At 47.5% G+C, this 25192-nt stretch overlaps 1 long non-coding RNA gene across 1 annotated transcript in view; it reads right to left on the reverse strand.

Moving 5' to 3' along the window:
- LOC116147423 (uncharacterized) overlaps window positions 1–11354 on the reverse strand; it is a 133901-nt gene extending 122547 nt beyond the window's left edge. The window contains exon 1 of the long non-coding RNA XR_010379070.1: window positions 11186–11354. This is a non-coding gene — a long non-coding RNA (uncharacterized LOC116147423). The remainder of the gene's footprint in view (window positions 1–11185) is intronic.
- Window positions 11355–25192: the final 13838 nt, after the last annotated feature.

A 25192-nucleotide genomic window follows, 5' to 3' on the forward strand; every position in this document is an offset into this window, starting at 1 on the left:
CCAATCACATTAGCACAAGAATGTTTATGTTTCAGCTTTAATATCTATCTTCTACTTTCTTAACTTTTAACCTATTATTTTATAAAAAGAGCTATGCTGCATATTATAAACCAACTGTTTGGATTCTGCAAACAAGATCTTTACAAATTCACAATTTCAGAGCAAGATTTAATGATGCTTTGAGAGCTGGGGCCTGGGGAGCTCACTAACAGCTCTTTAAATAGTGACAAGGATGTGCTATTAAGTAATGCAAAGGCTCTAATTCCGTGTCAACTCTGAAACCAAAGAAACTACACTGGAGCCTTACTTTATCATTTCAGAATATTCCTATTCTTTTGAACATTAAATTTCTTTAAAGATAAGATATTTTTGAGAAAAACAGCAGCTATATTCAATTTCCTTTCACCAAGAAAGCAATCTTTATCAAGAATAAATACCTTTATGGTAATGCAAAAGACGGTGAATTTCTAGCTAAATGAACGTGCAGATCTCAACACATACTTAAATCCTATCAGATCTCACTTAAATGAGCTCAACAAAATCCTGGGCTACTCTGGAATTTAGCTCTTCTCTTCCAAATATTGGCTGAGCTAAGACCATCACACAAGGCAAGGAAGGACAGAAGAGGAAAGTCAGGCTGGCTGCCACCATCTGCTTTCTTCCAGCCACAAGACGCCAAGAGGGTGGCCCAGCTAAAAGCCCTCCCCATAAGGATATACTACATCCACCCTGTCCCTGTTGTCCCCACACAGCCCTGACGCCCCTCTCCCACTGGTCACCTCCCAGCCTGCGAGTGGTCTTCTAACGACCCTCCCACTCAGTGGCACCCACCCCCTTCTCCCCGCTACACATACACACACACACACACACACACACACACACGAAAGAGAGCAAGAGCCAGAGCGAGAGAGCGAGAGAGAGCAGGGACAGCTTTCCCAAAGCACAAATTTGATTACATCACTCCTCCACTGAAACACTTCAGAGGTTCGCTGGTACAGTTCTAGCCCCACCCCCGCCCCTGCCTCTCATCACCCAGCCTCACCGCAGTACCCAGGTCCCCAGTGACCTCAGGGGACCCCTGACCTGATGCCTAGCTACTTCCCACCTGCCTCTGGGCTCATTCTGATTCTGTTTATCAAGGAAACCTTCCCTGCCTCCAATCCCCGCACTTTGGTTTAGGTTTCCCTGCTGTGTTCCTAGAACATTCCAAGCTAAATCAACTTCTGACACTGCTAAGCTCGCAAGAAGCAAGTACATTTTGCTTACTACTGTCGGTTCACCCCTCTCCCCTAGACAGTTAGAAGTGAGCATGTTATAAATAAATGAATGAAGGGGTGGGTTTCAAACGGACAGACAGACTTGCTCTCACCCATCCCGACACCTTTCTGTAGAACATCAGAAGCAAATCCAGGAGGACCTCTACTGAGGGTCACTTCCTTCTGACAAACTTCACCGCCTCCTCTGTCAATTCTAGTAAAAAGCAAGCTCCCCCAAAGCCCTCCACCCCAGGCCTTCTCCAGTGTCCTCCCCAGCAGGGGCACCCTCCACCCTGGAGCACACAGGGCACTCTCCCCGAGTCCCCACCCACAAGCCTCCAGGCATCTGCCCGGGCTGCTCCTTCCACCTGAGCCACCCTCTTGACCCCTTCTCCTGGCTGATTCTTACTCTGTCCTCACAACTGAATGTAGAGTCCATTTCCTCTAGGAAGTCCTCTCTGATAATGTCCTTTAGCTCTTGGCTGGGCTCCCTCTACAGCAGCACTGCATAATGACCAACTGGGTGTTTGTCCACCTGCTCCTTGGAGAACACGAACTCTTGAAGGCCACGTGGGAAGAAGGAGTGAGGGATGATAAGAGGGGTGGGAGAATCAAAAAACAAAAATCACAGCCCAAGTCCCAAATTCAAGGAGACTTTCTCAGAAAAAAGAATAAAATATTTCATACATGTGCAATTTGGCTACTATTTTTGTGGCTTGTGGAAAGCCAGAGCTTGGTGTTCTAGTCCAAAAACCAAGTTACATGCAAAGAAATGTATGCACTCATATCCAAAGGAAACCAGAGCTGCTCAACAAAAGTTTACAGTTAGAATCCAAAGGAACTTTGATAAAGGTAATTTCTCTCTGTCTCCTTTTTTTTTTTTTTTTTTGGCATCATATAGTTTTAGAAGTATTTGAATGACTAAGTGATGACTATAGCCCTTGATTCTGCACTGGAGTATCTGAGACCAAGGAAGCCCAGATTACATGCACTGTATAAATGCAATCACACCAACACACTGATAGGCGCCCTGGTGGTGGAGCTGATGTTCCAAAGCAGGCAACATTATGCTGTAAGAGAACTCTAAATAGAAAGTAAGAAATGCAATGTTCTCTACTCAATTTCATATGCTATTTGGGCCATTAACTGATAGTGCATCTTGTCTAATGAAACCCAAAAATAAATTGTCAACGTCGATTTTCTCCATCTGATCATTTTATGCTAACATTGGATACCAAATCTTCACTCCATAGAGAAATCTCAGGCCTACGCTGCAGCACAGTTACATCCCGCGGAAGAAAGCCGATCAAGGGAGATCTGGAGAGTTTCTCTTCAGAAGCTGCTAAGTCTGGTTTTGCACCTGTACGTCATTTGCAACCACATCATTGTCAAAGGAGTAAGACCTTACATCTGTGGGGTGTAAAGCACTGCGGTGCTTCCGAACCATCGAAGATCACTGAGCTTTGTGAAACACTTCTGAGACACTTAAATCACACTTTTTCTGAAAGGCTCCAAAACTGACCCACTTCACCATTCCACGTACAACAGGGAGGTACCGGAATTAGTAGAGAAAACATGCCCTTGAAGTCTGACAGGGCCCTGCTTGAATCCTGCTGCAGCATTTACTAGGCGCTAAATGGACCAATTCCTTAACCCCTCTGAGAAGGCTTCCCAATCTGCAAAAGGGGGCTGCCACCGCCCACCTGGGAGGCATGGATGTGAATGCAACACGCAAGTAGGGCGGCCGACTGGTACCTGACACGGGGCCTGGCTAGTTTCCCTCCGCTTTCCTTCTCCCCATTTAAACTTGCACTGTTACCCCGGTAAGGGTCAAGTCCCCGGGACAAAATGCCCGATTCTTTTGTGTATCCCCGGATACATGCCTTACTCTTAGGAGGCCAGAAAAAGGACTGCCTCCTCCCTAGTCACTATCCGTGTTCTTAAGAGTTTCTTTTTTTTTTTAAGTCTACTTGGCAGGGAGAATATTCGAGAACTGTCCAGCCACCATTCTCCAGGTTAGGTCCCCTCCCAACCCCCATCCTCTCTCACCTCAGATCTTCTGTATGATTGCGTTTTGTACGTGGAAAGGAGAAAGCGAGTCCACTGGGGTGGGGGCTCCCCACGCCTCCCTCCCTCCCTCACAGATGAGTGTGACTACCTTCTCCCCACTCCCCACTGCAATTCCAGCTTCTGAGGAGGTGTCCCGCCCAGATCTTGCGGCTTCCGCATCTTCCTGAGATGCACATGTGGTCACGACCCTCCCTTGTGATTTCTTCCTGGGCGGCAACGACCCCCTCGCCGGCCCTTTGATGATAAATGGCATTGCTCTGAAAATCCCAAACGCTGTTGACTGACACACCAAAGCAGCATGGTCTGGGTTTTCCTCCAGTCCAGGCACAGCCCTGCCCTCCCTCAGCCTCAGACTGTACATCTTGAGATGAGCTCATCCACATGCAAGGCTGTGAACACCAGCTAAGAATGACGACTCCCAACAAGTAACTCTAGTCTGGCTCTTTCCCCTGAGCCCCAGTCTCATAGACCGAAGTGCCTGTTTGAATTCATAACTCGGATGACAAATGGCATCTTAAATTGCCTCATGTCCACCATTTACTATGGAATTCAACCCCTTGCAGGTAACTCCCGGGTTCTCATTTTAGTAACAGCCCCAGCACCCACATAGGTGTTTGAGGTCACATTAAATTTCCACTGTTCCCTCACCCCAGCCCTGCCCTGGAATTGGTCCTGTCATTTCCGTCGCTAAGCCCATCTCAAGTCTGGTTCTGCAAAGACCACGACCGGAACCCACAAGCTCACAGCAAGGTGCATTTAGTCACAGTCCTCTGAAGGGAGCTCCCTGGAGGGGGAGGCATCTCCTGGCACAGGTCACCTCAGAAGGCACTGGATTCGCACAAAGGAGGTCCAGGAGAAGGGACTCAAGGTTCTCTCGTGGTCTGAGCTTCGAAGGGCATGAGGTCTGTGGGAGCTGCTTGTTAGCATACACACATGCCAGTGAGCAGGTGAGGATGGAGGAACCAAGGCAAGTCTGTTCTCACTCCGACCCCTGGGCTCTAAGGAGCCACGGGAAAGGCCTGTGTCCAGGGCACAGCCCAGCCATCACAGATTCCAGCCTGCATTTCCCAACCCGGACAGCCTAGACTCTTTCTACTTGTGACACTTAAATTCTGTTCTGTTCCCTCCCAGACTGTGATGGACTCTTTCAGAATGTCTGGCCTGTCTGAAGTGAAACCAAGTCAGTGAAGGATGAAGTGTCCACATTTGGACCAGAGCATGAAAGGAGAAACAAGGTCTAATGACCAGCATGACTGTGGTGGCCAAACCCTTCCCCCGGGTGAGATGAACCAGCTTGGGGGGTGAAAATGCAAGGTCCTAGGTCGGTCAAAGCATCTACCTTCACGGTTGACTTGGGTGTTGGAGTCTTACTACCGCAAACTAATGACACGGCCGTCAGTGGTGGACGTCAGCTGCAACAGACAGAGTCAGCTCTTTACTGACAACATGGGTTAAAAGTAAAGGCCGGTGCAGGGAGGCGTGCACGGCTGCTGAGGCAAACCACAGACCTGGCTCTGAATGCCCACTGGCTGAAGCAGAGAGGAAGCTACGGTCCCCTTTAGCGGTCCCTGTGTCCACCAGATCCAGGTAAGCCAGCTACTTAGGAGAAGGTCATATTGTCCTGATACCAGAAAATCCAGCCTTGTAAAGGGAGTAAAAGAGTGACATGGATTTTAGATCCGCTTCTGCCCTTTTATGAGGAAAAAGTAAAGTAAATGGCAAGGGGAAGGCAAAAGAAAAAGCAAACCCGCTGACTGCTTCCTCCAACAGCGTCCCCTGCAGCTGCTCACCCCCGAGCCGGCCTCCTCCTCACCAGTGACCGCCAGCAAGGAAGCGCCATCATGCACGTCACACAGCGACAGCCAGGAACCACGTGCCAAGCACATTTGTGTAAAAGCCAGAATCAAGCAAGGTGCTGCAGACTTTGACTTCCCAAGTAAAAATACCCATGAAAAACATCCCTTAGAAGCCGCCTAATTCAATTCGCATCTCACCTCCTCAAAACAAACAAACAAAATTAATAAGGGCTCATTTGTCACCAAATGTAAGGAGGACCAAACATGTTTCTCAAAGCAAGGATTCTACCAGGTATCAAACACCAGCAGGTGACATGCTAACAAACAAAAATTCCAAAAAATTAGAAAATAAAAACATAACTGAGATAATACATGAATCAAAGCAACCATTAAGTTTTTGCTTTTTAGGGGGGTGGTGGGTGGGAAGGGATAGACTGGGATTTCAAAATTGTAGAATAGATAAACAAGATTACACTGTATAGCAGAGGGGAATATACACAAAATGTTATGATAACTCACAGAGGAAAAAAAATGTGACAATGAGTGGGTATATGTCCATGAATGACTGAAAAATTGTGCTGAACACTGGAATTTGACACAACATTGTAAAATGATTATAAATCAATAAAAAATGTTATTAAACAAAAGTTTTTGGTTCTTAAAGCGATGGAGGCAGCACGGAGGGCAATCTCGCTATTTCCAACGCAGGGTGTGCACAGCCCACATTTTCAGACGCAACAACACGCTCACAGGGAGCTCCGAGAGAAAACGGAAAGAAGAGAAAGAAAAAGAGGAACAAGCAAAAATTAGAAACCCACAGCGCTCCTAGCCTCAGGGGCTGTGGCTGCTCTATTGGACAGCGACTCCAGGGGTCCCACCAGGGGTCCTGGCTGAAAAGGGGGAGTAAGTGTCCACACTAACCCTAAAAGGATCTCTCTGAAACAAAGGCGGATTCACTTTTAAATGTCTGAAAACTGGCGGGCTGCACCTCCCTCCCCCTTTGGCTACAAGACAGCCCTCCTCCTTGCCAATCCCTTTCTGGTTGTAGGGAAGCAACGTGGCACACAGCCAGGGTGGCCGGGCCTCCAGGTAGGCTTATCTGCTGTCTGTGTCCAGTCCCACCAAGTCCTTCTTCTCAAACGGGATGCAGGGGAGGGGGATCTTGTCCCTAGAATTATCGGGGGCCCCGTGCAGGCTCTTGGACACGAGCACGATGAAAAGTGACTCAATGATGTCCTCGACCCTCTTCTCCACTATTCTGCAGACCTTGTAGGTTGAAGGCCACATCAGTGGGCGGCTGCTTGACCACCTCTCCATGCAGCCCAAAGGCAAAGAGCTGAGGGTCGTAGAGTGTGGTGCCACACAGCTCCTCTGCACGTGGAGCTTCTAGAAGGTCTTGACCAAGAGGCAGTCGGTAATGGTGACAAGGCCCACGACCTTGTGGTGGGTCTGGAAATCGCTCCACCCATTCCTGGGCCCGTAGTGTTGCCTGTAGTGGATACACAGTGTGCACTGGGAGCCACACGGGCTGATCTGGCACACCGAGGAGATTCATTTATAGATGCAAAAGAAATTCTCCTCTGAGACTATCCCAAACAGGTTGGACCACCACGGGGAGATTCTGGTTGTCCTCAGCACACTGCACATAGTAGGGATGCTCATGTTGCAGGCCCTGCTGAGAGGGGAGAGGAGACTGAGGTACACACTCTGCTGTGGGCTGCAGACCCTTCTGGGATGCAGTGACCTGGTGTGTAGCAGCCGTAAGGCAGGGAAGCCCAAGCAAAGCCAGGCATACAGTTTGTCCTCAGCGTCAGCACATAGTTACCATAGCTCGGATCACATTACCCATCTTTTGGTCTAGGCTTCCAGCCCCTGCAGTAAAGGGTCATTTCTTGTTTTCAGTTTCCAACACCTAGCCAGGCCCTGATGCAAAGTCAGTGCTCAAAAATGCTGAATACAAGAATGAACAAAGGAACTGCTTTCCTCACCCCCTTGAGCAGAATATAAAGAAAAGAACCACAGTGGGATCAAAAGATCTGGATTTCAACTCCAATTTACTTGAACTCCTAAGCTGCAGAAAAATGGATAAGAAAACTTTCCTTGGGGAGGAGGGTACAGTTCAGTGGCAGAGCCCATGCTTAACATGTATGAGGTCCTGGGTTCAATCTCCAGTACCTCCATTAAAAAATGAAACAAATAGATAAACCTAATTACCCCACATCAAATATTAATTTTTTTAATTCAAAATTCAAAAAAAGACCTTGCAATTGACACAACATTGTAAACGACTATACTTCAATTAAAAAATAAATCCTTGCCTTCCAAGAGTATATCTGGATTATGGAAGTTTGCAAATGTAAAATGCCTAGGGTACAATCTGCATAAAAATTGGAGGACTGTACACATGTACTATCCCTCCTTTATGAGCTATATTTCCTTTGCGGGGGGTTATAACCTCTCAGAGCTAAATTTCTCAGATTAAAAAAAAAGAAAACATTACCTGATTCTCAGTACTGCTGAAGAATCAGATAACCCTATGATAGCATCTTACCCACAGAGGTTACTCAATAAGTGTTTGTTGAATGAATGAATAAACTCGCAAGTGAATGCTGCCCCTGCCACAGACCATCACAATGGTACTGCCTGGAAATCCTTAGCCCACGTTCCACCCGACTCTACACTAACAATACGGGTGACATGGGCAGGCCAGTGTGCTACTCTAAACCCCAGTTTATTCACGAATAGAAATGGGAGTAATAACACAAACCTCAAAGGGTTAGTGATTCAATAATGAATTGTACCCCAACCTTGCAAGATGGAAACATTAAGGAAAATTGGGCAAAGTGTACATAGGCTGTCTCCGTATCAGCTCTTACAACTGCATGGGAAGCTTCATTACATCTCAAGATAAAAAGTCTAATTTTTTAAAGAGGTTATTGAGATTAAATGAGCTCACTGTCTTAAATAAGGAACACAGAGTACAAATAGGACAATGCACAGCCTATGATATACACTCAGTAAACATTCCCACTGAACCTACTGGTCCCTCCAACTCCAGAGCACAAGGATGGGTCCTCATGGCCAGAGGCCACTGCACCTGAAGCTAACAGAGCTAATGGTCCCCACTTCCAAGAGCCCCTGCCTCCACCCTAGGTCTAATTTTGTATTTGTAACTTTGTTTTCTTATACTTAAATAGGAATACCCTATTGCATAGCCTTCAGGTCACCAAAACCTGACCACAGAAATCATGACAGCAGCCCTCCCAGTGAAACAATAAAATTAAAAGCCATATCCAAAAGAAGTCTGTGTATTTCTAATGGCAGGAACTGCATCCTGGACTGAGGAAGAGGACTGGGGAGGAGGAAACTGGGGTCCCCAGACCCAGGGGCCACCTGTCCCATGATGAAATTTAGTCTCAACCCACACACTCCAGGAAATTCAAATTACACATAGACAGATTGCTATGGACAAGATTTTTTTTTTTTTTTTTTGAAGAAACTACTGATTCTCTAGCAGGTCAGATTTCTACTGAGACACAAATGGCTTATGTCTATATTGTTTCACGAAAACCTAAAATAATATCACTCCAACTTGACACATGAAGAAACAGAGGAAAAGAGAGGTTTATCACATTGTGCAAGATTAGAGAGAAGCCACGTCAGAGGCTGTATTTAAATACAAGCCCCTGCTGCAGTTCTCACACTAGAAAGTGTGAAATACTGCCCCCCACCTGCCCCCTCCCTGCAATAAATCTCTTAAGACTTTTCTGTGCTGCCTGGAAAGAACCAAAGTCACATTAACTTTCCACAAAGTGCTGTGTCACCCCTGGAGGACGTATGAAAATCTGAAGAATTAGGGTTGGAGCAGAGATTTGAGTTCTCTGTTTCTCAAAAGGAGACATGGGTTTAAAAGAAACCAAAAAGCAATTATCAATTCTAAGCCCTCATTGTGCAGAGAAGGAAACGGAGGCTCAGAAGAGATGAGGAAAGGGCCTTATTTACAAATCTTACCTCAGCGCAGCACCAAGCCAGCCCTGGGCACTGCTGGGGAAGGATGTGGGAGGCACATGAGAATGAGTGTTAGAAAAAGGAAAGAAAAGAAACATACAAGTCCTCTCTCTACACCGTCGTACCATGCAGTTCCACCAAATTATCCAATATGGGAGCCACCAACATTAAGGTGGGCTAAATAGGTTATAGAAACCTGGAAGTCTCAACCACAGTGGAAATTCCAAATTTCATATGGTTTTTCCCAGTTCAAGCATGAGCTCAGTGGGAGCTCCGTGCCAGGCACTACACGAGGCCTGGAATTCTCCCAAATACAGATCTCTATGAACACGTGTGCAAACCACATGCAGGCTCACCAGAAGAAAAACGCCCACAGATAAGATGGAATTACTGAAAATGAAGGCAGCTAACCAGCATATATTACTAGCAAAAAGGATGCTGCTAGAAATACTCATGGACATAGCCAACTGTGGTCAGCAGGTGGAAAAGGGGGAGGGACAGTTTAGGAGTTTAGTATGATCAGATACACATTACTGTATATAAAATAAATAAATGACAAGGACCTACTGTATAGCACAGGGAACTATATTCAATTTTTTGTAAAGAGTTGTACAGAAAACAACCTGAAAAATATACATGAACATATACATATATATAACTGAATCTCTGCTGTACACCTGAAACTAATATTGTAAACTGATTACACTTTACTAAAAAATAAGAATTTTAAAAATAAATAAATAAATAAAAGAACACTGTAATCCCCTTAGCTGTAGGTGGTGGAGAACACTAGTTGCAAGCACCAAGTCCACTCGATCACTCCAGCAATGGCTGTCACTCTTTCTGACCATTAGGGAGTCAATTGGCTTCACTGAGGTTATTTTCTCTTTCGTGAAAAGCTACAGTTGCAACCAACGGTATATATAATCTCATTATTCACAGACCCAAAAAATTAGTGAAGACTTTCCATAGGCCAGCCTCTGGACAGACGAAAAGATAGGGTCCCAGATACATTTATGGGTAGAAAAAGTTTATGCCATAAAGACATTAATTCTTCCTGTTCTGATATGTAGATTCAACGTAATTCTGATTAGATTTCCTACCAGATTTTTTATGGAATGTAACAAGTTAATTTAGGGTCAGGAACAGCCAGGAAACTTCTTTAGAACCACCACTGGGGAGACTTGGATGGATCATTCATTTCCACTGTTCTTTCTGAAGTGATGAAAACGTTCTGGAATAATAATGGTTGCACCACTGTGAATATACTAAAAGCCACTGAATTGTACCATTTAAATGGGTGGACTTCACAGTGTGTGAACAATATCGCAATAAAGCTGTTCTACGAAAAAATATTTCTGGACCACTATTTTTCCCTCTATATTACTAGTCTGCCCCACAGTTTAAGAAAAACAAAAAAAAAAAAACCAAACAAAAATTTGCCAGATCTTTAGGACTGCAATGTTCCTAGGTCTCCAAAATGCCTCTGATGGTGCTGCTTTTGTTAACACACACTAGTAGGGCTGGACCAATTAAGGACTATATCTTTTTAAAATCGAAGGTCACATGTTTCACTCTAGGAGAGGGGAGGATGGAGAATGTCACAGCCTCATGCCCTCATCCCTTTATTTTGAGAAGAGAAAGTTTTTTACTGCAGGGCCAAACAAGAACAGTGGCTCATGCTCAAAAACCCTGAATTCTCTGATGGTTTTTGAGGTGAATTTTTTTTTTTTAGGGTAAAGCTTTTAATAGGCAAAATGAGGCTTGAGGGCTTCCAGGTGTGTGACTTTCTTCTGACTAGTTGGTGGTAGGTAATAGGGCCGTGTTCCAGGAATCTCGTGCTCAGCCTGAAGTTACCATCCTCCACATGGGTGGGGGCCTTAGCTCCTGCAGAACAACTCAAACATATTAAGTATAGCCCTGCCCCTACTCCTCAGCTCATTTTTAAATGAACCAAGCCCTGCTTTCAACACTGTGATCACGCTCACCGTAAAAACACGTGACATCAGCAAGCACCCCCATCCTAACACCAGAAAAAGTATTAAGGCTATTTACCTGGGGCAGAAACACTGAGGGAGGAGACAGAAGCATGCTCAGCGCTCTCTTTTCCCAAGTCTCTGCCAGGAGAAGCTGGGCCTTACAGCCAGAGGATCTCAGCCACAGGGAACAGCGTCCATGCCACTGAGCTGGACCTCAGGGACAGGGAAAGGGAGAGGAGTGCAGTCTAGGGGAGGCGGGGCAGTTAAAGCGGCGGGGACGCGGGCTGCAGCCCCGCTCAGAGGCCAGTCCCAGCCACTGCCCCGCCCATGCCCGGTTCCGCAGACCCCGCAGGCCCGGGACACAGCCCGCCCAGGGGCGGGGCGGGATCTGCCGCCGGCCGAGGAGAGGAAGCCCGGGAGGAGGGGACTCGCGGAGGGAGAGCTGAAGGGGGCGCCGGCCGCGGACTCAGGGGAGCCCGGCTGGGGCGAGAGGTGGCAGGTGCGTGCCGCGGTATGGACGGGGGTGGCCATGTCCCCGGCAGGTGCGTTCCCGGCCCTGGACAGGTGTGGCCTGGGCGCCGGGGCAGGTGGCGCAGGCAGAGGGGCCTGGGGCGAGCCAGTCAGCTGGACACGCGCTGACTCGAGCCCTCGCAGGCTGTGACACGGGGACCCCCTTTCCCAGAGCCCCCAACTTTCCACTTACAAAGCCGGAGGCCCCGACCTGGGGCAGGAGCCAAAGGCCTACCAGGCGACAGAGCCGAGCAGCCAAAGGGGCTGATCCCTGGCTCGGATCTGGAGCTTCGGACCCTCGGTCCAGCTGGCATCCAACCATGGGCATGCACGGGAGGGCCAGCGATCCGCTCTGGGCTCTGGGTTCTGCGAGATACACTGGGGAATCGAGGGAGGGAGAAGATGGGAGGGGGAGAAGTTGAGAGGAGTAGGAGAGGAAGCTTAAAGTGGAGGGAGAGAGATGGACTGAGGAGGAGCAAGGAGAAGCGAGAGATCTAGAGGGAGAAGGGGGAAGGGAGTAGCCGAGATGAAGAGAAAAGCTTTACCTTCAAGGGCACCCCGAATGAGGTGCCAGTCCTGCCTCCATGCCCTTCTCTAGCCCCTCAAGGCCGGAAGCTCAAGTTTCACCTCCCTGGTCAAGCCCTCCAGCCAAGGCCCTGCAGAACCCCTACAGGGATCACACCTGTTGCCCCCAAGAGAAGCTGGGCTTCCTGTTGCTCCCGGAACCAAACACCCACAGGCGTTGTCGCTTAGAACTACCTTGGGAAGAGTATAAATTCCCCTTTTACAGGCTGGGAAACCGAGGCAGGCATGATCTTTGCCTTAGCTGCATTGTCCCAGGTGTTGGGCTGGCAGGGAGTGGGAGGTACAAGTTCAGAGGCCCAGAAAGTGAAGACTGCCCGATTGTCGGTGCATAGTCCCCATCTCTCCTAGGTAAACCACTTTCCACCCTAGTGGAACAATGAAGGGCTCACAGTAGGTCCCTGGGTGTGGGAGAGCTGTCCTCAGTTCCAGTGCCCATCTTGCTATGTAGATAGGAGTGTTCTCGAGTCCAAACTCATTCTCCTCAATGCAGGACAGGCCAATAAATCAAGAGACAAGGTGTTGGGGCATGGAATAGCAAGTTTCTGTAGACCTAGATAGCAAACTAATGTCCTGGAAACCCATCTCCCCAAGTCAGAATTCAGGCTCCTTTCCTACTTGCTTGGATGTTGCAAACATCTTGGTGTAGGATTTTTTTGTTGTTAGAATTCTTTGTTCTTGCAGCTATCCACCTGGGTCAGATCCCTGTAAACCTCCAACAAAACAAATCTTACTTCCTCTTCTGTAACTTGTTATCTTTATATGAATGGAAAAATGTTAATGTCCTTAAAGGTCAGAGCCTTCAGAATAGGATCTCCAGTCTATTTCAGGCTCTAGGCAACATTGTTTTACAGAAGGTGCAGAACCAGCAAGACTAAGCCTAGGAAACAGGGCACAGGTTTAAAGTCAAAGGAACAGATCTAATACAGAGTCTGATGTGTTCTTTGCTATTATCGAGGCAGAAGCCACTTGAGGATTTAAATCCCTTTAGGTTAAAAATAAGTAAAACTTTAAAGGAATTTCCATACATAGGTTGAAATATGCATAAAATATTTGGAAAAGCTCACAAAAGATTATAAACAGTGGCATCTCCAGGGAGGGCTGAGAGAACAAAGGATGAGGGAAATCTTTCCCTTGTGTATTTTTGTGCTGTTTGAATTTTTTTTACCATATGCATGGGTTTCCTTTTCAGTTAAAAAAATAAGTGTAATGCAGGGAAGGAGAAACTAGCTCAGCAAGTACAGCAGCCACGGAAAACTGAGCCGTCACTTTTGCTTTAAGCCAGGAAGCATTTATTGACTCTCTCCTATGTGCCCAGTGCTGTTTTATGACTTCATTTATTATGTATATTTTTTATAAAATAATAACATGCTATCACAGACCCCTGTCCAGGGGAGCTGGTGGAAAACCATTTTAGATTTAATTGAGTTGTTTTCCAAGGAGTATAAATGAGTTATAAACAGAACACATCTTCTGGGCAAACCAGGTGGAATGGGTTTCCAGCAGGCCAGACAGCTAGGAAGTGTTTTCAACAGAGATGCCCAGAGGCAGAGAGAGAAAGCCTCCATGGCCCCACAAAAAGCTGCCCAAAGTGGTTTCTCCATGGCACTATTGAAATAGGAAAGAACAAATCTGACTCCATATTACATCTTTTTCTTTGACTTTAACCCTGTGCTCTGTTTCCGAGGCTTAGTCTTGTTGGTTCTGCACCTTTTATAAAACAATGTTGCCTAGAGCCTGAAATACACAGGAGAACCTATTCTCAAGGCTTTGACCTTTAAGGATATTAACACTTTTCCATTCTTATAAAGATAACATGTTGCAGAACAGAAAATAACATTTGTTTTGTTGGAGTTTTACAGGGATCTGACCCAGGTGGACAGCTGCAACAACAAAGGTTTCTAACAAAGGATTCCTACACCAAGATGTTTGCAACAATCAAGAACACCACCTTCCCATTTTTAATATAAAAGGAGCCTGATTTGTGACTAGGGGAAGATGGTTCTCCAGGACAATTACTCTGCCATCTCCTCAGTCAGCTGGCTTTGCTATTAAAGATGCTATTTCTTGCCACAGAACATGGTCTTCCAATTTATTGGCCTGTCCTGCAGTGAGCAGAATGAGTTTGGACTCAGTAACACAACCAAACATTGAAAGTATTCATTTGGTATATTAAATGACTTGCTTCTGCTGGTCTTTCTTCCTGACTTTTTCTTTTCTTGAACACTCCTGCTATGTTTATGAAAAATCTGTCAGTCTGCTCTTGTGGACACATTTACATCTCTAGCCACTACCTTTCCAGATAAGAACTGATGTCACCAAAATTTCTAAGAGATATTACATGGTCAGAAAAGAGCAGAAGTGTGTACCGGCTGATGTTCAGGAGCAGGCTGGGACACCTGACAAGATGTCATAAGCATGGATAGACAGCTGGGCACCAAAGGAGAAGCTTCTAAGCCTCCATGAAGGACTTGCTGGATAAGAAGGAAAAGTCCCAGATTGTAGATCTGATTCCACCATGAGCTTCCTTGGTGAGGCTCGGCAAGTCATTTAAGTTCTCTAGTCCCGTGCTGTCCAACATGTGAGCCACCAGCCACATGCAGAATTATGAAGTTATTCTGTACCCAGGCAGAATTATAAATAAACATTTTACAGCAAAGGCTCAGCACGTATGATGTTTAGAAACATTAGTGGTTTTCTTGCCCTAACACGTTATTTTTGTATGTCTAGCTTTCTGTGGTTTGTAATGCCCGTGACTAATGATTCCCTTATAGTGAGGTATTTTGAAGTTATAAGTTACTGGACATAGTGCCGTCATATCACATTGAAAAAAAAAGATCAACATAAGCCAGGACATTTGATTTAGTAATTATGAGCAGGGTCTCCGGGGCCAGCCTGCCTGAGTATAAATTCTCACTCTGCCTCTGGGGGGTTCTGTGTGAATCTTGGAGAAATTTTTATTATTGTTGTTGTTGTTGTTGTTGTTATTTTACTTATTTGTGCCTCTTTTTCCTAACCTTTAAATGGTGAGGAATATGTAGGCTCTATCTCCTACTGTGCTGGAAGGATTAAGTGATTTAACGTCTGTGCTGCCCACTTCCCTGGGTTTCAGCATTCTCCAGGCAATCAGTTTCACACCCGGAGGCATTCTCCACTGCCTTAGTCAGTCTGGGATGCTGTAAAAAATTACCATGGGTTAGGTGGCTTAAACAACCAGCATATTCCTCAAGTTTTGGAGGCTGAGACATTCATGATCAAGGTATCTGGGAGAGGATTGCCTTCATGGCTTGAAGATGGCTGTCTTCCCACTATCTTCATGGGGTGGAGAGCAGAGAGAAGCAAGCACTCTGGGGCCCCTTATAAGTGCCCTAATCCCATTCATGAGGGCTCTATTCTCTTGACCTCATTTTATCCTACTAATCACCTCCCAAAGGCCCTGCCTCCCAATACCATAACACTGGGAGATGGGGTTTCGACATATGGATTTTGAGGGGATGCAAACATTCAGTCCACACATCGCCTAACTCTCCCCAACATGCAGTCATCAAACCTGTAGCTAATTTCAAAGTAATGTTTATATCTCTCTGCCCATTTCCATTCTGAAGCCCTGTTAGAATTTATTCCTTATTTTTCTGGTAGAGATTTAATTGATTCCTCTACTCCAATGCTCTCCTCACTCCAAACAGTCTGCTCAACAGCCCTGCCAGGTAGGTATTCCTTAAAACACCTTCCAACTTCACCTGGTTGTTTTTTAGGTGTAAATGTCAGAATCCTCTCCACACCCCATCCTAGGCCTTTAATCCCTTACACTACCGCTCACTATGTTATTATTCTATTACCACTGTAACAAATTTCCATAAGCTTAATAGCTTAAACCAGCACAGATTTATCAGCTTATGGCTGTGGAGGTCAGAGATCCAACACAGTTCTCATTGGGCTAAATTCAAGGTACCAGCAGAGTGCCTTCTTTCTAGAGGGTCTAGAAGAAAATGTTTCCTTGTTTGTTTTTTTCCAGTTTCCAGTGGTCACCCACCTTCCTTAGCTTGTGCCACACGACTTCCTTCATCTTCATGGCCAGCAGCCTTTCTGAACATCGCTCCATGGCTGCACCTCCCTCTGATCCTAAACTCAGATGGGAAATGTCCTATGCTTGTAAAGACCCCTGTGATTACACTGGGCACACCTGGAAAATCCAGGCTACTCTCCCTATCACCTCATCTCAGGATCCCCTTGTCCCATCCCACTCAGGCATTATGTATGTGCCTGTGACACTCACCGTGGGTAACATTTCTTCTCGTGAGCAATTAAAGGTTCAAGACACTTGTGAACGGCTTTTTGATTTTCTTCCTTAGTCTTTCCACATTCAGTACGTCTGGTGAGATTATACAAATCCTGTTTATTTGTAACCTGGCACTAATCTTTAACAACGTATTATGGGTTTAAAAGGCTAATAGCCAATTTAGAAGGAAAATCCTCTAAGATTTTTTAAGATTTTTGTCCTAAAATGCCTGTCATCCCTTTACTGTCTACAGTAACATGTCACAGGTGACTTCCCTGTAGGGGTGGGGGACACATTGTTCTGCCACCACAGTCCCTTCATTCACACCAACGTGCTGGTCTCTAACAGAGGATCTATGCTCCCAGCTTTGCTCACTTCCTTCTCCTTTCCATTGACCATCCTGTTCCCACCGCTTCCTTCATTCACCACATCAGGATTTCATGACCACATTCTTCTCTAAATGGAATGGATATTGTGCATCTAACGTCTAATAATTCTTCTCAGTGTATACACACACACTCACCTACGTGTCTCCCCATCCCTTTATTTTCCTAGAATCTTCCAGAGGAATCTGTTCCATCATGATGATGATGATGATGATACTGACAGTGATGACAGGGGCCTCTCAAGGACTCTGACAAAGAGAGAATCAATGAAGAGAGGGAATCATTGCAAAATTGCCCCAGAAACAGGTTAAAGGTAAATAAATGTTATAGTGTTTAATGAAATTGACTAAAATTTAACTATTTTTTAAAACTTTATATCACTGTATTTTAAATTTTAAGGGGAATTTTCATTCACCACTAACCAAGATTTGAATTTAGGACCAAAATCTAAGAGGACTTCTATCTTCTAACAAATTGTCCACTAGCCTTTTAAACAGGCGATTCTTAAAAAAAAAAAAAAAAAAAAGGTTAGTGCTGGGCTGCAAATAAGTAGGATTCATATAATTTCACCAGACACACTGAATGTGGAAAGACTAAGGAAGAAAAAAAAAGCCATTCATAATGTCTTCAAACTTACGTTGCGCACAGGGGGACACGTTAGCCAAGGTGAGCGTCACATCAACCTGACACCTGAGTGGGACGGGGAAGCTGATCTTCCTCATCAGACATTTATGCTGATTCGTTAGATGCCAACACAGTTTCCTCTTTGGATTTGCTTCTAATAATTATGGAACAGTTTAGGCTCTACCAAAAGCAGACTAAACATTTTCCCCTGCCACCAAATCTCTGGACTGAACGTCCCCACAAGAGGGACATGATTATATTTCACAGGAAACTCTTCCTGAGAAACAACAGGCTTTTTGAGGGCAGATCTACTGGTCCCCCAGGGAGGGCTGGAGGAGGGATCGAGGGGACACTAGAAATACAGGAGGAGTCAGTTCAGATAGTGCTGTTCAAGTAGCCAAAGACATCCTACCAAAAGTTTCGTGAGTGAAGGAGCCTATGAACACTGAGCAGGTTGTTAAGACACAGCAGTACATAACTAGCATCACAAGTCAATTGTAGCAAGTTTTGATATTTGGAAAATAATTAGCCCATTGCTCTTTGAAAATGCAGCAGTAGCAATAGAAGTAATAAACACCGAGCTGTTTTGGAGATAACAAATAATAAACAATTCTAAATCTGCAGGATTCCTTGACAATATGCAAGCGATGAGCTAGATGTGTGCTGCAGATGCCTCTGACTGCAGGACTCACTCCTGCAAAGCACAGAACTAGTTTTCTCAGCAGACAGAGGGAACCAAGTCAAGATTTCTAATCTTGAGAGCTTTACTATATGGCAGGAAAGATCAGACAAATAAATACAGCTAAATATGAATAAATGCAATCAAATATTATGAAGTGTGTATGGAGCATAGAAGAAGAAAAATTCCTTTCACCTGGGATCCAGAGAAACTTCTTCAGAAAATGTAGCTTTGAAGATGACCAAAGACATGGGTGGAAATTTGACAGAACAGGACGTAGGAATTTAAAAATAATTCTAAAATTCATATAAAAATGCAAAACATTGCAAATATCCAAAACAACTTTGAACAAGAAAAATTTTGAAGACTTACACTATCTGATTTTCAGACTTTTTAAAATAAAGCTACAGTAATCAGAAAGTACGGTATTGTAAAACAGGAAAATAGAATAATGGAACAGAATAGAATTTTCTGAACTAAATCAACACTTAGATGGACAATTGAATCTCAGTAAGGATGCAGTGGAGAAAGGATCTTTTCAGCAAGTCGTGCTGGAACAATTAGATATACATATGCAAAAAGAGAAAAATGAACTTTGACCCAAACCTCACAAAATACAGAAAAATTAATTCAAAATGGATCATAGATCTTAATAGGAAATCCAAAACTATAAAACAGCTAGGAGGAAAAGCATAGGCTTAAGCAATATGACCTTGGGTTTGGCAAACATTTCTTTGCTATGACACCAAAAGTATAATCTATTTTAAAAAGTAACTGATAGAGTGAACTTTATCACAATGAAGACTCTTCAAAGCTCTTCAAAACACTGCTAAGCAAATGAAAAGACAAGCCACAGAGAGAAACTATTTGCGCCAGCTTACCGGCCCCCTGACCGCACCGCGCCCGCTCCCCAGCAGCAAGCTCACCTGGAGACGGGCGTCCGGCTTCTCGGGCAGCAGAGGCCGCCCCCAGGCCACGCCGCGGGGAGGAAGGGAGCAAACTGCCGGCTCCCGGGCGGCGGGCCCCCTACCCACGTCGCCCCCGCACCCTAATTGCACTGCCCCGCTCCCCTCCTCAGCAAGCGGAGTGGGACAGCTGTGTCAGGCGACCTGGGGCAGCAGAGGCCGCTCCCAGGCCCGGCCTCCGGGGAGACGGGAGCTAATCCACCAGCTCGCCAGGGGCAGTGCTGCTCCCCTCCGCTGCCGCCGCCTCTGCCGCCGCCTCTGCCGCTGCGGCCGCCCCTGACCGAACCGCCCCTCCTCCCAGGAGCAAGCTCACCTGGAGTCCGACTTCCGTGGAATCTCCTGCCGCCAAGGCTGCCTCCAGGCCAGGCTGCGGGGAAGAGAAGGAAACAACCGGCTTGCCTGGGCAGCCCCCTCCCGCCGCCGCCACCCCAAACGCACCACACCCGCTTCCAGGGGTCAGGCTGACTGCGAGGATGTGCACCTGCCTTCTGATTCTGGCCACGAGCCTGAGCACCTCCCTGCACCCCTGCACCCCTGCAACCCCTGCAGCCCCTGCACTGCATGCACGCTTGGACCTCTGCACCCCCTGCACCCCTGCACTCCCTGCGCCCCTGAACCTCTGCACCCCCTGCACCCCTGCACTCCCTGCGCCCCTGAGCTGCCTGCACCCCCCACAGCCCCTGCACCCCTGGCACAAATTTCACCTTGCACCACCTACACCCCTGCACCCCTGCATGTCCCACACACCACCTCTTGGGCCTGTGGCAGAGCCTCTGCTGTTGCACCAGCGTGCAAGGACTCATATCCTTGCCACTACATGATGCATCAGTGGACCTCTGGGGTTGCCTGCCAGAAAGTATGTGTTCCCTAGGCTGGGCCACTAGGGTGATCTCTGTGATGTCTCCCAGGACGGGCTCAGAGATGCTGTTCTCTGGGAAGAGAGGAGTTGAAACCGCTCTTGAGGGCAGAGCTGTGCTCACCAGGCCGTCCACGCTTCATGTTTTACACAGGGCTTCACGGAAATGAAATGGACCCTGCCAAGTAAGGCCTGCTGTGCGCCCACCTCAGTCCTGGGCTCTGAGGCTAACAGACTGGCTCCCACCCTCAGGTCCCAGTTTGGACAACTGAATGGTCCCTTGGAGGCATCCCATCAGTTCTCAGGAAGAAGTCTGGCTGCTTCCACCCCATGGCCCTCCCTCCCACTGTGCTGGCCTCAGGAAGTTTCCTTATTTGTGGAAGAAGGCAGCCCACCCCCTACCCCACCCCTCACCATGCTCTCACCAGGATGCTGCTCTCTCAGCCCGTCAGAGTCTGGAAAGCCATCCCTCTTCAGTTATGTCCCTTCTGAGATGGACTTGCTTCCATTAAATACTAGGCGAGCATGCAACGTGGGATGCCCTGGGTAAGAGAACCAAAATAAATAGTTTCTTCTGTGAGATTTTCTATTTATCTGCTGGGACTGGGTTGTGTGTAATTTGCTACAGCTATTGGTGTGAGAGGCTAAAACAGCCTGTGTGTCCTTGTTTTCATCTCCCCGCTGTCTTTGGGTTTTCCCTAGGCACTCCTGAGACATTTACTTCTTTCAGTTTTATTCCTGTTATTACACAGGGGCCCTACTGACATGGAGGTAAGGTGATGGGGTGGTGGGACAGAGGGGAGCATCTGTAGTCCTGTGATTATTTCTCATTGAGCCTGTGCCCTGAGCTGTGACCTCCACAAGTGTGTCTCTTTCCCCCCAACCCCAATTTGGGCGACACAGAAGGTATTTCCCTTCCCCCAGGTTGGTTAGGCTCTGGGAAAATAATTTCTCATTAAAAAAACAAACAAACAAAAAACAACTTCCCCCAATGAAAGAGAATGTTCTGGGTATATTTCAATAGAGTTATTTTCTCCTTTCCAGGCAGGAAGCATGAGGGGTTTTTCTCTGACCTTCATTCTGAGAACAGGGCATGGTCCTGGAGGTGAAATGAATGAAAAAGAGGAGGGGGCCCCTCTGACTGGCCCCCTGGAGTTGTCACACTCTGACTTCCCCATGCTGAGCCTCCCGCTGGCCTCAGGGACCTGTTAAATCTGCCTGCCCCCGGGGTTCTAACAAAAGCGGGTTCTGCCCTGGGAGCTGTGACTCTCCAAGACTGCCCGGCTGCCTCTCTGGGTTGGGAGCAGATTTTCCCCTCAGTTTTCTGGGATCTAAGAAGAGCAGTGGGTTTGCAGCTCCCTCAGCCCTGGTGTTGTTTTCAGGACAGAAGGAGCAACTTCTGAGCTCCACACGAGCTGGACCAGCTCCCCTCCTCTGCCTCCGTGCAATCAGTGGCTGTGGTTCTAGCCGAGTTTCTGAAGATGTGGATTTAAACACACACATCCCAGCCCCTACAGGAGCACAGAGTCCCATAAATCCCCCCAGTTTCCACTGGTAAGTATGGAGCCGATGGGGACACGGGTTTTGGGACCACAGAGGCCTGAATGCACGACTTGCTCCGTGGCCTATTAACGTGGTTGCTCTGGGCCTTGTCTGAAGTGGCTTGCTTACCACACCTGGTACATGGGAAACACAAAATAAGTACTAGAACCTTCACTTATTCTCCCTCCAGGGCCTTCAAACATAGAAATTAATAAGTGAACTCAGACGGCCTAGTCACCACAATGAGGTCCGACCAGCCCGGCTCTCCTGAGTGATGGGCAATGACTTGCACCTTAACTCGGAGCAGTAGGGGAACTGCCTTCCTCTAACTGGGCATCTCCCCACATCGGGCACGCCCTCAGCTGAGATGGGGCCAACTTCCCCATTGAGGTGTGTGCTGGTGGCTTCAGTGTGACCTGGCCCTGCCGGGATGTGAACCTGCAGTGAGTGAGGTGGAGGGTCAGGTGGAGAGGGGTCCCTTCTGGGGTGGCAGGGGGCCCGGCAGCACCCAGCCCAGCCTGGTGCCTGGGGCTCCCTAACACCCCCTACAGCTCCTGGGTTGGCTCCGGTCCTGGCCAATCCACACACCCTCCCAGTATCTTCTCATTAAGTCCCTTTTTTGCTTTTATCAGCGAGAAGTGGCTTCTGTTGCTTGTTCAGTGAAACAGTGCATCGGGAAACCAGACTATTTCTAACATCAGTAAAATACCAACCTCGGTCAGCTCGCCGGGCAGACCGCGCAGCACAAAGGCCTGCAAAGTGCTGTGTGAACAGCTTACGTGAAGGGTCTCCATCATCTGTCTTCAGAGATACAGAAGCTGGTGGTTCAGGTAAATCCTCAGGGAGGGATTGAGGAATACAAAGCTGGTTGATTTCAAAGGCTAACTGGTCAGACCAGACCCCCAAGCTGTGGTCAGGAGCCTAGCACAGCATCACGCAGACTCAGCGCCCTAAGTGCCGGGTGGGGCCGGTGGTGTTCCCTTTGCAGGCTCTCGTTGGGGATTCACAGTAGCCCCTTACATGCAGCAGAGATTCCAGCCCCCTTAGCCCCCACCCTGAGTGTTCCATGACACAAATCCCGGGAGTGTTTAATTTTCATCTTTGTTTAGGAGGATGAAGGTGGGGCAAGAGGAGACATAAATTCATACTGACTGACACAAGGTCACAGCCAGTACCTCCTCCTCGGAGAGCTATGTGCTCCCACAGTGGTGGCTGGGGGCTGGGCAGAGACCCTCCGCTGGTCCCAGAGGGACTCGATCCTCTGGCCACAACTGATGGGTTGGACAACAGATCCAGAGGGAGACAGAGCATCTTTCCTGGGAATTTGGAACTGACACACAGAAATCAAGTTCACTCATCTGGGGATTGGCGAGGGTAAGGGTCGGTGGTTGGAAATCAAATGAAACCAGAGCCTGAGAGAAAGTTAGAAGTGAAAGAGAGAGAGACAGAGAGACTGAGCTTGTGAGAGCAAACAGTCAGAAAGAAGGAAAACAATCAGGGGACAGAGGAATTCCAGCTCCTGACTGTCTACTCTTTCCCAGCCCATCAATGACCCCGCGGGATGGTTAATATCATTCCAGTTTTGCAGATTAGGAAACAGGCTGAAAGAGGTGGGGGCTGGGTTTGGGTGCACAGTTAATTTAAGTGCCGCTGGACCCCTCACTTCCATTGCCTGAAGGCACCTTAATCCTCACAGGGACCCCTGCGGTCCACTGACAGCCCAGCACCCTGATCAAAGGGCCCTTGCGGGAGTGGGAACCCCTCTGAGTGTGGAGAGTTCCCTGCACCGAGAAGCCATGCATCAGCAGGCTCCCGCTCACCCCAGGTTAACATCTCCCCAGCTGTGCAGTCTCCCGACCCGCTTCCCTCCCTGCCAGGCACCCCCGTCCTTACCACCGAGTGTACTGCAGGAATTCAGACACAGGGATGCCCAAAGCAACATGAGCCCACTGGCTATACAAACAGCAGACTCCCAGCCTCACCTGGGTTCGGAGGGGACAGTAGGCGTCCTCACCTTTCATGTGTCTAAGACAATCTTCTTCTTCAGCTGGAGGTTATAGAGGAAAATAAAATGTCCAAAACATAGTTCGGTGAGGAATTCCTCCAAGGACCTGACTCCAGAGTCTACAACCAGGTGTACCTACCCCCCGGACTTGGGGTGAAGGCGGATTATTGATCAGCACAACCTCCGGTGGCCCAGCTCCTCGGCTTGGCTGCCCAGAGTGGGCTGGGGGAATGGGTAAAGCCAGGGCACTCAGGAAGAGCACAGAGGACCTGATCTCCCCTCTCCGCACTTGTAAACCCTTCCCCAAATCTCAAGGCATCGGACAGAAAGCAGCCACCACAATAAGGATATGCTCCCATCTCTTCACTCAATCCTGACGATTCACTTACTTGCTGAGCATCCACTGGGTCCCAGGACATGACATACAGGATGGCCGATGAGACAGGCTTGGTACATCCCCCTGGACCCTGTTCAATCTGATGGAAGAATGATCACTCATAAAGAGTTTCTAAAAATTACACAGAGACTAAAGACAAACTGCAGAGTGAACCAAATTTAGAAATATATATGAAGATCCCCCAGTCTCCCCGCCTAAGGTTAACAGAATAAAGCAAAAAGATCTTGCCTTTGATCACCAAGGAAGTTGTCACAACCTCTCAGGTGGAAAGGAAAGTTATTGTTTGAGCAGGACACAGAAGTGCTCCATCGGATTGGACCAGGGCATCTACATTCATTCAGCAAATGTGTATAAGCTCCTACTACGTATGGGAATCTCCTAACTACACCCATTCCCAAGGCTCTCGGGCTTTATCAGTCAACAAAATAGACATGACTCCCCATCACTGGGGGCTCAGAGTTTTAGCAGAGGAAACAGGCAGCATGTTGGGGGTAGCAAGAGCTTGGAAAATTTAAAAAAAAATAAGAGTGATATGAGCAAATTCGGGTGATGGGGGTGGGGTGGGAGGCAAGCAGGAGGGAATAAGGCAATCCTGGCAGATCTCACGGAGTAATGAACTTGAAGCAGAATAGATCCAGAGGAAGAAGGAAGAGCCGGAGCCAGAGGCCCCCAGAGTGAGGGGGAGAGTGTGGGCGGAGAGGCAGAGCACGCCGGGTCCTGAGGCCTTTGTGACGGCTTTGGATCCTAATGGAATGGTGAACCGTTTAGTGAATTTTGAGATGAGGGGTGATGTAGTCCAACTTATGCTTTTGTGTTTGTGTTTTTAGTGGGAGGTAATTTATTTATTTTAATGAAGGTGCTGGGGATTGAACCCAGGATCTCATGCATGCTAAGCATGCGCCCTACCACTGAGCTACACCCACCCCCTCAATGTATGCTTTTACAGGCTCCCTCTGACTCTGTGTGGATGAGAGATTGTAGGAAAGCAAAGATGGAAACAGGAGGCTATTGGTGTCCAGGAAGGGCTGAAGGAGGCACTTAGGAGGGCGGGGAGCAGGGAGCAGGTGGTTAATGAAGACAGAGTATCGAGAATTTTCTAACAAGCTGTATTTCCAGTCTGTGTGTGTAAGAGAAAGAGAGAGAAAGGACATGGTTCCAACATCTGGACCTGGACAATGGGAGGGATGTCCTCTCCATCCACAGGGTATGGGACAAGGTGGGGCTGAGCAGGTGGAAAGGGGCTGGAATCAGCTCAGTT

This window comes from Camelus dromedarius, chromosome 35 (genome assembly GCF_036321535.1).
Source record: "Camelus dromedarius isolate mCamDro1 chromosome 35, mCamDro1.pat, whole genome shotgun sequence".
NCBI lineage: Eukaryota > Metazoa > Chordata > Mammalia > Artiodactyla > Camelidae > Camelus > Camelus dromedarius.